The sequence below is a fragment of the Apium graveolens genome, chromosome 2 (assembly GCF_009905375.1).
Source record: "Apium graveolens cultivar Ventura chromosome 2, ASM990537v1, whole genome shotgun sequence".
Taxonomy (NCBI): Eukaryota; Viridiplantae; Streptophyta; class Magnoliopsida; order Apiales; family Apiaceae; genus Apium; species Apium graveolens.
In genome coordinates this window covers 163229333-163243060 of record NC_133648.1, presented here as the reverse complement: position 1 = coordinate 163243060, position 13728 = coordinate 163229333, and positions in this window count along the sequence as shown.

The window sequence follows — 13728 nt, the reverse complement described above, 5'->3', positions numbered from 1 at the left end:
TTGCAAATTTGATGATATTATGTGAAGTAACCTATGTATGAGTCGTCTCCAAGAATTTAAAGAACATAGTGTATGAGGAGTGGTTGGACAAGCAAATTGTATTTATTGGTAACATCCTCAGCTATCTAAAGAATGAGAAAGTCGGTATAGAGCGCTTAAGGACTTTCCTATGAAGATTAGAAAGACGGGTTTGCATCGAAAGAGTATGGATGTAAAAACAGGATCGTGGGTATTGATAACAGTTCACTTTGAATGAAATTGGTTAGGTTTAGTTAGAAGGGGCAAGTTGAGCCCTAAATATATGTACCTGTTGGAGGTATCGAGGAAGATATATGAAGTGCTCATGAGTTAGCATTGTCATTACAGTTGCAGACATTTATAATGTGTTCTGCATGTAATTGTTAAAGCGATATATTCTTGATTCGAACCGAATCGTTGAGTAGGAGCCAATGGGCTCTTGTCCAAATTGTTCTGCGTGGAATGATCGACCCATAACCTAGATCGTTATGAGTGACTCCTTTGGAATGAGAATATATCCTTAGGGAATGTGCTTTGAATGAATCCTCGAGTAGGAGTGTCTACTTGGGAGTTAGAGTCAGATATGCTTGACAAATATCCTCACTTGTTTGGTTAAAATTCAGATTCTGAGGACATAATCTTTTTAAGGGGGGAAGATTATAACGACTCGTATATTTTTATACTGTTTAAATGTGTAATTAATAAATAATTACATAAATAAAGTATGTGTATGGGTTCAGTCAGCTGGATATTATTTTTGTTAATATTTTAATTAATTATGTGCGATTATTGGTGTTCGAGAATCATTTGTTTATTTAGTTATGACGCTGTGTTGATTGTTTTATAGTTAAAGGTGATGTTACTCAAAATTTATTTTCATAAATATTTGGATTGTATTTAAAATTATCTTGATTGCTTTACCATTTTATTTATTATTTTTAGGAGTTTATAAAATTGAGAAATCAATATTTTATTGATTATTTAGCCATATATGATTTTCTGATTTGCAATTATGGTTAAATCCGTATTTAATTCCAAATTCCTCAAAAATTATAAAACTCGTATTTATTTAAGTTTGGAATATTCCGAGAATTTTAAAATTATTTTGGTAATTTTCGGGATAAATATCATCTGCGTGTTATTTCAGTTATTCGTCAAAAACGGGTATCATTCTTGTTTCAAAAATTTATTTTAAAATTTTGAAAATTCTATTTTTATTAACTTTTAATTTTTGTGATATTTTATAAAATATTTTGTCAATGTTCGGGTTTTAATTACCCGTGACTTGCTCATTAAAACTAAAATGCGGGTTAGACGTACATTAGTCTCGGGTTTACGCAGTGATTTGTTAAATAATAACGAAGGGGGGGGCAGATTTAATGGGTTCAACCCGTTTTCTTCTCCCGGTATTAGTTCAATCCCTAATTTATCATTCTCCTCCCTGTTCATCTCTCTCGTTTAATCTTTCCCTCCGCTCTCTTCCTCTCTCGCTCTCAAATCTCTCCTGTTCTTCTCTCTCTCCCCGTCTCTTTTTTCTCCCATCTCTCCGCGTTTCCTTCTCCCTCTCCTCACCCCTTTCCTTCCTCTGTTTTTCGCCGTCGTCCCACCGTCGCCGATTCCTACGGCCACCAGTAAATCCTCCACCTACCTCTTGGTTTTCCCCTCTGTTTTCCATTCTTTTTCTCCCTGTTTCGTTTCTTCCCTTTCCCTTGCCCTGTTCGTGTGTTTTGTGCTTAACTTTGTGCAGCCGTGTGTGTATATGTGTGTTTTTAGCGTGTGTGAATGTGTGTGTATGTTTTGGGGTTGTTTGGCTGAGGTTGGTTGTGTATTACTGTGCAGTTGGTTATGTGATCTGTGGCTTCGACTTTACATTTTCTGTTATGCATTTTATTTACTATATATGCAGGAAAATTATTTGAGTATTATTCGTGAAATAAAAGCTTTTAGTTGCGGAAATTATTAATCGGTAGAATTTATTTGGAAACCCGTATTATATGGGTGCCGATAAATTTTACCGTCGTCGACGATGAGTTTATAAAACGAGTCGACGGTGGACGGTGATGACGTTGTTCTGAGTCCTACAATTTAAAATACAAAATACGATTTAAAATGCGAATTGAAAATAAAACTATAAAATGTGATTAAAATTATAAAACGGGACTAATAATTAATATTTGTATTTAATTGGTAATTGAGAATTTTGGACTGATATTGATGGCTGAAATCGGTGGTTTGGTCTGGATTGTGATTGATTGTAGTTGTGTTTGTTTGGACGTCGGGATGTTCGACGAGTTAGCCGATAATCAAAGGAGGTGCTGCCCGATTTCTGAGAAAATTTAATTACAAAAATTCGGGGCCGTACCTAATGACTATCGGGACGTCGATCGGTTAAATGTACGTACCTTATACGAAATCTGATTATGTGTTGTGATGAAATACTTTACGAAAATCGATAACCCTATTTTCATAACAGGATAAATATATCTATTTTCTGAAAACGAACCGACTTTTGAAGACGTGAACCCTAATTGATACGTGTATTATTATGTGAAGTATTACGAGTCGGATTTTGTTAACGTTGGGTATATGGTTAGCGAGGATATGTCAAGCATAATCGAAGGGCTAAGTTAGGGTGTTTCAACTTTGTAGGTTCTAGACGGAAAGCCCCAGAGTTGGCGTTGGATAGCCTAGTGGACAATCGACAAGTTCAGTAATGTTCCAATCAAAGGACCTGAGTGTTGGAGTCGAATCCAGGGTAATCTAGTGGTTAGACGTTAAAGTCTGAGCGTCCGTGTCAGCTCAAGGTCAATCAATAATATTTGTAAAGCTCTGCAAGGCAAGTACCCCTGACCATTCTTTTATGGTTCAGTATATATGAATAGCTGTTGTTTTATTCTCGTAATGGAACAGAAACGTTTTAAGTTACGTATCCCCTTTGTTTGAAAATGTTGTTAAATATGTGTCTTTGGGGAAAAGTAACTTCTGAAAATACCTATCTCTAAAGTGTGATTAAAAATGGAAAAGAGGTTTTGAGTAGTGTGCTGTGACAAAATTGATTTTAACAAGGGATAGGTAAAAGTGATTTTGAAACTGGATAAAACGAATCAGATATTGGATAACGTTGCGTAAGTGGCTAATTCGGTTGCGCGCATTACATAACCGATTAGTCCAGCATAGTTAATCAGAGACCTAGCTAGTCTCTGCGGATCCGGTGATTTTGTGTGAAAGCCCGATCAGCTTTCCTAGACATTTTGTGTGATAGCACGACCAACTATCCTAGATAATTCGTGCGGAGGCCTGATCAGCCATCCCTAGATAAAATCCAATATATATCTAATTTTGATTTAGTGGTTCCTGTAACGGAACAGATGAATTTGTGGTTCCAGTAATGGAACAAGTGGTTTTGAGGTTCCCGGAGAGGAACAAGTTTTTATAGGTCCTGTGATGGGACAAGTTTTATGGTTCCCGTAACGGGACAAGTGGTTTTATGGTTCCTATAATGGAACAGAAGGTTTGAAAATGAAAATAGCATGCTAAAATTTAACTCTGGTATTTATACACAGCACACGACTGTTGATTTTGGTTTTACAGAGCATGCTAGTTTTGATATCCAGTTCACACATGTTTTACTTGTTTTCTAGCAAGTTATAATATCTGTTCCTATAATTGTTTATCATAAAAATGTTTCTGATTACTATTCATATAGTGGTACTGCTGAGTAATTGATTGCTCACCCTTGCAAAATGTTTTATATATATATTGTATATGCCTACGAGATTCTTCGGTGATAGTCGAGCAGAGTTCCAGATCCTTTTGTGTCGGACTCCTCTGAGATGGTTGTGCTAGACCAAGGGTGGTCTGTTGAGTTGTTGTGTTAAGTTAGCTGCGTCGAGATGATTGTTGTAAGTTTGAGTTGTGTTAGTTGAGTAACCTGAGTCATACTTAAACCTGGAAAAGGTCTTGGTAAAGGGGTCGTAGTTATGTTTTAGATTGATTTATAATTGTTATTACTGTTTGTTGATGACGTCAACTCCTGACCCCGGTGTTGAGGCCGTCACATGTTCCTTCTGAGAGGGGAAATTAGGATTCTTTTAAGTGGTAGAATTCCTGATATCCCTCAACTTCCATGAAGAAGTATACCTCATAAACTCTTCAGTTGATATCTGAGTCCCCATTTACAAGTTGCTATTTTGTCTAAGTCAAAATCATTTCCAGATTTAAATTCTGGGAAGATAACCAATGATCAATGATATGCCATTAAGGATCAAGATTTATTTTAAAAGTATGTGAAGACTTACCAGAGTCTCTAATCTAGGATCATAAGCCCAGATTCAATATTAGAACATGGATAAATGTACCTCAAAACTTAGGATCTCAACCTAAATTCAAAATCAGAGATAATGAGCCTAGGTATGGTCCAGTATTCAACCATTGTTAATGACCTTGATATGGTATTACAATGATTGATACGTCAATACCTTCCTTGTATGTGTGAATCTCACATGTGCATTGGAAATATTTTAACCAAGGGTTAGTCACTCTTATCCAGATACCCTTGCTGACAGGCGAATTTTCAATAGATAACATTCTGTTGGGAGAATGCACCAAGTAACTGTTTATATGCCTTTTTCATCTCAATATCCTTTTGAGAGAATACAGATGAGGTTACAGATATCTCAAGTTATAGATATTCCACTTCTTGGTGAGAGACAGAGTTGTAGGATTGACCTTTCCTTCCGTATATGGTGCCTCTTGGCACTATCTCCCTCATTCTCAACTCAACTTCAATACCAAGTGGTATTGGTACCAACTATTACTTATGTCTGATACCAATGGTTACTTTTGATGTATCATAGAAAAAAGATAGTATAAAATGGTAAATATATCATAGCCAGGTAAGGATGATGTTTGGGAAGTGTTTGGTTCTAATGACTTGGGTTAGAACCTATGAGGTTTGATAGACTCTTAGTCAATACCTAAAACCACTGAGGGTGTTGAAGATCACAAACATTCGAATTACAATATCAGAGAATTTAATGATCAAGAATAGAGTGATTTTAGGTCCATAGATCTTTTACCTTTACTTACCACAATATGGATTCATGAAGGATGTCTAAGATGACCATGCTTTCTGATTCTTTTGACAATGCTACTCGATCAAATCTCATTAGCTCAAAATAGTTCAAGGTAGTCCAATACAGATTAACATTGAGGAAAGGAGTGAACTCTTTTTCAAACTTATAAGACTTGCATAAGGTAATCAGAGAATAAGAAATATATCAGGATCTACTATCCAGAACATAGTATAAGCATAGCAAGATCATAAGAGTAACACATAGGATCAACATATAAGTCATAAAATTTAATCATTTATGCCAAGAGTACATTCAATAAGTATGCACCAATTGATTAGTCAACACAAGACTGAACTAATTAACAACTACTCCTAATATAAATATATCACAACTATCATTCACCATGCTGCATATTTTTTCTAGCACAAGATAAACAGAGTTATTCTATAATAAACAGAGAACCAGAGTGACCAAGGAATCTGTTGTCAGAGTTATCTAGTGTCTAAAGCTAAAAACTCAGACAGAATTACTCAGAAAACATGATATAATCACACAGAATTTAATCAGAGTACTCATGCTACTTGCACAAGATCTAAACCTATAAATCAGAGTTATGACGGGATCACAAATTAGATTACAAGATCTTAGATCAGAGTGCCAATAAAATTGAGATGTGTGTGTGCTAAAATAAATATCAATATCACGAGTGTTTACATCACCGTAAACATATAGCATGTAAACATTCAAATAACTCATATATTGCATCAAAATTTAACTTACTTACCACTAGCATATAACATGTAACGCATGGTAATTAGATAGCTTCAATACAAGTTTACAAACATGGATATATATAATAAATAGATATTCAACTTACTTTCCCCTCAAAGCATCATCATTGGGGTAGTAAAGTTTACCCGCGCCAAATTACATTTGTTGATTTCCAATTAATTGGAAAAACTCAACATGCCAAGTTCACTAACCAACTTATTGAAGGTAACTTCATCAAGTGGCTTCGTGAAAATATCTGCAATTTGATCCATTGTGGGAACATAATGAAGTTCCATAATACCATTCATTATATGCTCTCTTATGAAATGATACCTTATATCAATATGTTTGGTTCTCGAGTACTGAACATCATTATGTTGAGTGTGACTACTGGATCCTTGTTCTTCTCCTTGTTCTGCTCCCCTTGAGTTGTTGCCATCTTGATCTCTAGAATCTGAAGCTTGAGGACTAGTCCCAGAGATAGTGTGACTATCATTACTTATTCCAAGACCATTCCCATCAGAATTAGAATTATGATCATCAGGATCATTACCATTGCCATTGTTATTGTCTGGAATAGCTTCAGGTTCAGCTTCTCCATCATCTTCAACATCAAGATTATCACCATCATCTTCCTTCTGAATACTTGAGAGATTGGCATCATCAAATGTTACATTAAGGCTTTCCACAACCTTTTGATCACTTTCATATATACCATGTAATCCTTTGACTCGAGATAATAGCCCAGAAAGATACCTTCTTCAGCTTTAGCATCAATTTGCCAAGATGCTTATCGTTCTTAAGCACAAAGCACTTTCCTCTAAACACGTGAAATTATTTCACTTATGGTTTCTTGTTGGCCTTTAACTCATAAGGGGTTGTTATGGAATAAAAACTAGAGTGCGTTAGTATTTAATGATAGGGTTTTTGAGCTTCGAGCTTTAATGGCTTCTCTTGCGTTCGGGACTATCGGTCCTTGCAAGATGCCTACGTATCTCTATGTAGTAGAGAATCAATCCAAAAATGAATTCCTAGGTTGAGGGATAGGGCCCTTTATATAGCAATGAGTCTAGGGTTAGACTTGTGTTAGGAGACTCGGTGGACAAGTCTCTAACTTAGATGAGAATTAGGGTTCCCACAAGGGAAAGAACTCCTGAACCTTTTGTGTAGGACTTTGAGTCCGTTTAGGACACATGTCTCTACTCTTCCATCCGTATTGGGCCTAGTCCGTGAACAGATCATGTTAGTGGACCTTGATGACCTCTGCTGGTGGGCCTTAACTACATGGACCGTCTTGCACTGTTACGAGCTTGGACCAGACAGGTCTGTTTTGGACTTTATACAAGAAGCCCAAGTGTAATTAATGCGATCTTTAATGTGTCTTTATGATGTATTTTCTATTTTTTATCAGGGGTCTTTCCATAAATTTTGTTGATTAGGGTTTTATTTTGAGTATAGCATGGAGTATTACTTGCTTCAGCCCAGAAGTAGGTAGGAAGATTGGCTTCATTAAGCATAGTCCTTGCAGCTTCAACCAATGTTTGATTCTTCCTCTTAACCACTCCATTTTTTATGGTGTCCTCGATGCTGAAAAATGTCTTGAGATGCCCTTCTCGGTACAGAAATCATTCAACTTTGCATTTCTGATTCTATTCCATTATCTGATCTGATTGTTCATACAGGCACTCCATCTTCTAACTCAATCTTGTTAATGTGATCAATTATCATATCAGCTACTTCATCCTTTGAATATATGAATAAAACCCACGTGTATCTGGAATAGTCATCAGTAATCACTAAGCCATATTTCTTTCTTGACATAGACATGACATTGACAGGGCCAAACAAATCCATATGAAGGAGTTGTAGTGGTTCAGTGATGTCAGTAATTGTCTTCTTCTTGTGTGATGCCCTCTTTGACTTTCCCTTCTCACATTCTTCACAAAGTCCATCAGGACTGAATTCCATCTCGGGAAATCCTCTCACCAATTCCCTTTGAACCAAAGAATTCATGGTCTTTAAGTTCAAGTGGGAGAGCTTCCTATGCCATAACCAACTTTCATCAGGAGAAGCTTTACAGTTGAAACACATTACTTTACCATATGCAGAATTCTAGTCAGCTACAAACAAATCACCCTTTCTAACTCCATTGAGAGTCAGCTTCTCATTTTTCTGATCAGAGATCAAACACTTCTCCTTCTTGAACAAAACTTCACATCCTTTGTAACAAAATTGACTGATACTCAGGAGATTATGCATAAGACCTTCAACCAGAGAGATTTCTTGAATGATGACATTGCTAATTTCCAAACAGCCATATCCCGTAGTGTAACCTTTGCTGTCATCTCCAAAAGTAACCACTGGGCCAGCTTTCTCAACCACCTTTGATATCAGGGCTCTATCTCTAGTCATATGCCTTGAACATCCACTGTCCAGAATCCACATGACCTTTGTAATAACCCCAATTTTCGGAAATTTTTAAAACCCTGATGAATAGTAACTTTTGCTGACTATGTTGATTAAGGAAAATTATCAGACCACGCTATATAGTAGTACTGTTATGGAAATTCTAAGATCGTATTAGTATTCCATAAAGTAAATGAGTGTGTGTAGAGGTTGTTAGAATTCGAATTCGGACACTTTGATTTTTCCCCTGAAAATCCACCAGATACCTATAGGATAAAGTTTAAGGTAACATGATGAAAAAGATTTCAATTCAAGGATTTTAAGAGAGGATCATTAAAGGAATATAAAATATTAGGAAAGGGTTAGGAAAGCCCAACTAATGAGATCCTGGATATGATCCCTCAAATGATTAACGAAAACGAGAGATAAGCGAACCGTAAAATAAATAAGCGACCAAGAGACAAGCTTATACAAGAATCCAGGGGTTATGACATCATCAAACCACAAGATAAAGACATATGGCATGGAAGTGACATAGGGATGATGAGGTAAGCAAGGTTAAAGAAATATTTTTCAAGAATGAATCCTAGCCAAAAATTTTAAACCATAGTCAAACCAAGGTTAATTGTTAACCAAACTACCAAATTACCACACAAATTCACCCAGGCAAGAAAAAGCATTTCATCTTTCATTTCTATACTTCAAACTCTCGGCCTCTTTTATCAAAATTGAAGATCCAAGCTCCACCACTTACTATTTGGCAAGGTATTTATCTAAGCTACCTCATGGATAGTTACATACTTCCTATAAGTTTAAGCTTCTAATTCCAAGCCAATATTTTTTGTATAAATCATCAAAAGTGATGATGAATAGTATCTTTCAAGAAATAACTTTAGTTTTCTTGATTTTATGGAAGTATAAGGTTATACAAGAAAGGATCAAGGTTCTTTTAGGCATTCAAAGCTCTTGGGTTGTGTTAGGAAGCTTCAAGGAGGTATAAACAACTCTCACCTTTAACTATAGTTTGAACTTTGAGTTTTGATGATTTTATGGATGGATTAGTATATGTATATTAAGATCCATGTATGTATAGTAAGATCCATGTATGTTAGTTAGTTTTGGTTGCTTTGCAGTGGTTATGATTGATGAATCTTTGATTATGGTTAATGGATCTTGATTGTTACGACCAGCATTTTGTGTAATATTAATTTTGGACTTGGTATAATATTAGAGCCGAATGTAAATATACTTAATGGTTGTACGTTGTGTGAATGAAAATTTCTGCATTTTAAATTTGTTTTATGTAGTATATGATTTTTCAAAGCAAGAGTTTATTTATTTCCCTTATTTTTTATTTATAAGGAATATTCTAAATCTTGGAAAATTTTCTTTTAAAAGTTATTTTGTTCACAAATTTCAAAAGTGATTTTATAAAATTTCTAAAAATCCAAGTTATTTTATGGTATAAATTTTATAATTTTTGAACTTGTATTTTATTTTATAAAAATAAATCTTTACAAATTTTATTTGTTATAATTAGCAAATTACATAGAAGCCCTTGCATGCAAATCACCCTTCTATTCTCTCAAAGGGCAAAGAAGACCTTTCCAACCCCACTAACTCATTTGTTGATTACCAAATTACCACACTAACCTTGCATGCAAAATGGCCTAACTTTAGCTAGAGGTCATTTTTGTACATTCTCACTTCCACTCATTATTTTGTCAACCCAAAAGCATAAAACCAAAAACCAAGTGGGAGAAGTCATTTTCACTCACTCCACACTCCAACACACCTCATTTTTCTCTCATCCCCTCCCTCCCTTGTTGCTCTCGGCCGAAGCCCCCCATCCCCCACTCCCTTCCATTTTTCATTCCATTTCTCATCTTTCCTAGTGTAAATCTTCTACCTACATTCATTTTATATACTTCCCAAGAGTTTTGTGACTTGGGAGATGAAGTTTCATGGTTGCATGTGTAGTTCTTGTGTGATCTCCAAAGAGAAACTCTTGATTCTTGTGAATTCAAGAGCTCTCTATGAGATACATTTTATATATGTGTTAACTAAGTGTTTTATAGAGAAACCATACTTTAAAATCCTTTGCATGCTACTGAAATTTCATTATATATTCATGTTTAGCCATGCATGCTAGTTTTAAGATATTAAAATGATGATCAACCATGTTTTGCATGCTACTCTTTTCGAAATCATGTTGATATGTCTAAAAATCTATAAATTCGAAATATGTGTGCTTAAAATAGATTGTTTTCATGATAAATTTCTTATTAATAATTAAGAGAAGATATATTTCATGAATATTAAGGATGAGTAATAGGTACAAGTCGAATTTGCAAGCATTTAAACTTTATGCTTTAGCCGAAATCTTGTTAAGTGTTTCCATGAGTTGCATGTTGTTGTTCTTGGGCATGGATGATCTCCCCTCCTATGGAGGCACTATTTAGGACATTAATGCACTAGGTTTGCTTTGGTAAGGGTTGGATGCTTGGTTATTAAGCGGGAGTCAAGGTGGAAGGAGATTAGTTAGTGTTTGAATTTTTTCCAGATTTGATGCACTAGTTTATGGGGAAGTTTTGAATGAGCATTTGTTGTGCAATTTAAAGCCCAAGCCACCATAAGATATCACTAGGAGTATATAAAAGGTTTTAGGTGTTAGTTGGAGGTTTATAAGTTGTTTGGTTAGGTGCACGAGTGGAATCACAAAATCTGTCCAGCAGGGGACAGTTTTGTTGCAACTTAGAAGTAGGAAGTTTTGACCATGTCATGAGTAGGCCCTCATTAGGCCCTGTTGGGCCTTAGTTAGAGGGAGTATCAGAGGTGTTTTTCCAGCCATAGTTCATAAGATTTGAGTTAGAACCATGTGTCACAAGTTAGTTCAAGTCAGGGCGTTTTCTGCCCAGAAAAACAGGGGAACCATGGACTTTAAGCTTAGGCCCAAGGAGCCCCAAGCTAGGCCCTTGAGCCACATCGAGTTTGGGAGATGCCTTATGTTCAGAAGAGTCTATTGTAGAAGTTTTGGAGGTAAACTTGTAGTTTAAGAGTGTCTAATGCACTCAAGAAACCATAGATGTCATTCTGAAATTTTCCTTAGTGAGCACTTTCACTTATCATATAGTTTTAGAGCACTTATGAGTGAGACCTAGGTTGACCACTATGGTTTCAAGATATTATAAAGCCATTAGAGTAAAAGGCCCAAGTAAGGGTCAATAGGTTTTGGATAGTTTAGTAAAGGCACATCGAGTTAGGAGGCCCAAATTTGGAGACTTTGTCTAGTTTAGCGATCAAGTGACTTAGTTGGGGATCGAGATCATCCAAGCCTAGTGTTGCATTATGGTGTATGTGATATTATTTGGTATTAAAATATTATATGTGAGTATATGTGGCTATGTGTACTATTGTATTTATAAGGTGATTATAAATTGCGTGCATATAGGCCTAAGTGCCATTTATGTTTAATTTCGGGTTGCATATAGATTGCGTTGGTGAGAGTATATTATAATGAGGTTATTATTAATTGTGTAGGATCTCGAGACGAGGGTAAACTTGCCATAAAGGTCGAGTAAAGCTTCCAGTTGCTCCTACCAGACAGACCAGTCCAGCCTTTCTCAAGGCAAGTGGTCCAACCTGTATTTCGTTTACACTGCAAATGTGTGATAATTAGTTCATATATATTGATGCGAGTATCCTGAGTTATCTTGATATACTTGAACCAAGCGATTCTTAAATCTATCTTTGTATTATATAGAAATGCCATGAACCCTCAAGTACATATTGTAAGTAGATCAAAAGTCATATCACGCTAGTATATCAAAGTAATTGGAATGCCATGATAAAATAAAGATTTGATATAATACTTGATTGATCCTCCTAATTATCATGCTATTGATTCCTAAAATATTGACATCTCACCCTCATGCTTGAACCCCAATAGAAACTTTACCTTGATACCTAAAAGCCAGATATTCTTTAAAGTTGTTCTTAATTGATTGATAACCCTTTTTCTTACCCTAAAGTTCAACAATCTTGATATACCTTGAGCTAAAGATCATTTTCTTCATACCTTAACACCCCTAGTATTCATGAAGCTTACCTTACTGATGTTCTACTACTTGTACCTTGTAGAAAACCATTGCTTTAAGCCTAGTTTGGCATTACTCTTTCATATTATCCAATAGCCTTGCTAAATCTCCTTGTCAAAGTTCTTGTATATGGAAACCTTTCAATTACCCTAATATAGTAAAGTCTAGTGGATCATGGCCCTTAAATTTGGTGACATATTTCCAGTGTTTCAAAGTTGATCTATAATCCCTTGCTAAAAATGTTTACTACTTAAGAAATTATATTATAAATCGGCATCAGTTTTTGAAATGATTAAAATGTGGATTTTCAGTCCCAAAGGGGGATAAATATTTTCTTTGAATAGTGGATCTGGACTGAGACGAGAGTCCTTTCCACACTTATATTGTAGGCTTAAAAGTTGCCTAGGGATCCCATTAATGTTTTAGAACCCAGCGAGGTTCGGGATTACTTCACGGCTGATCACCGGCTGTAATCCGTAGCGTCATAAAATGATTTTGATTAAGTTATGATTTTGAAAATGTTTTGATTCAAGCAAATGATGCCATTACCCAAAATTTCATCTCTTGTTATTATTAGTTATATCTTCGCATTGCCATTCTTTAATATATATCTCGATTTATGTTTCGTATCATACTATTTAGCACTTGTTGAGCATTTGGCTCACTCCTTGCTTTAACCCTGATATTACAGCTAGCAGCTATGGTTAGATTCAAGCAGATAGCACGTAAGACTTGTGATGCCGATGCGTATGTCCGAGCTCAGGTAGAATAAGAGATAGTTTTGTGTGAGGATTCGATATTAAAATCAGTTGTAATAGATGGTAGTGTTGGGCTGTTCCAAACACTAAACTGTAAGATCTTGGATTCGGTTATATTTACTTTCTTTTAAATATTGTAATAGTTATATATTGTGTTTGTTAAGTTGGGGGTGTGACATTGATTATGGTTGGGTAAGTGGAAATCTGGAGAATAAGGACTGCTATAGTATTATTATTATTGAGGTTTTGATGTGTTGAGGATTGTGGGTTGTTTGGTGAGGTTTTGGTGTAACGAGAAACTCGGAAAACTCGTAAACATAGCCGTCATAATGCCCGTTTTCCATAGACTGTTTGTGCATGACTCTCGGACCAGAGAACTCATTGTCCAATCTATAACCTTTGCCATTTTTATATAGTTCATGTTATGAGCTTCATTTTGATATGTCGTTAGCCTAAATCCGAGTTACGAACAATGAGAAATGACGGTTTTAAGTTACAGCGTTTCGCGTGCGAACCCCGAAACCTCGAGTAACTTTGAGACCATAATTGAGACCCTTAAATGATTAATCGAAACATGAAACAATTATATAAGGTGGATTAGGC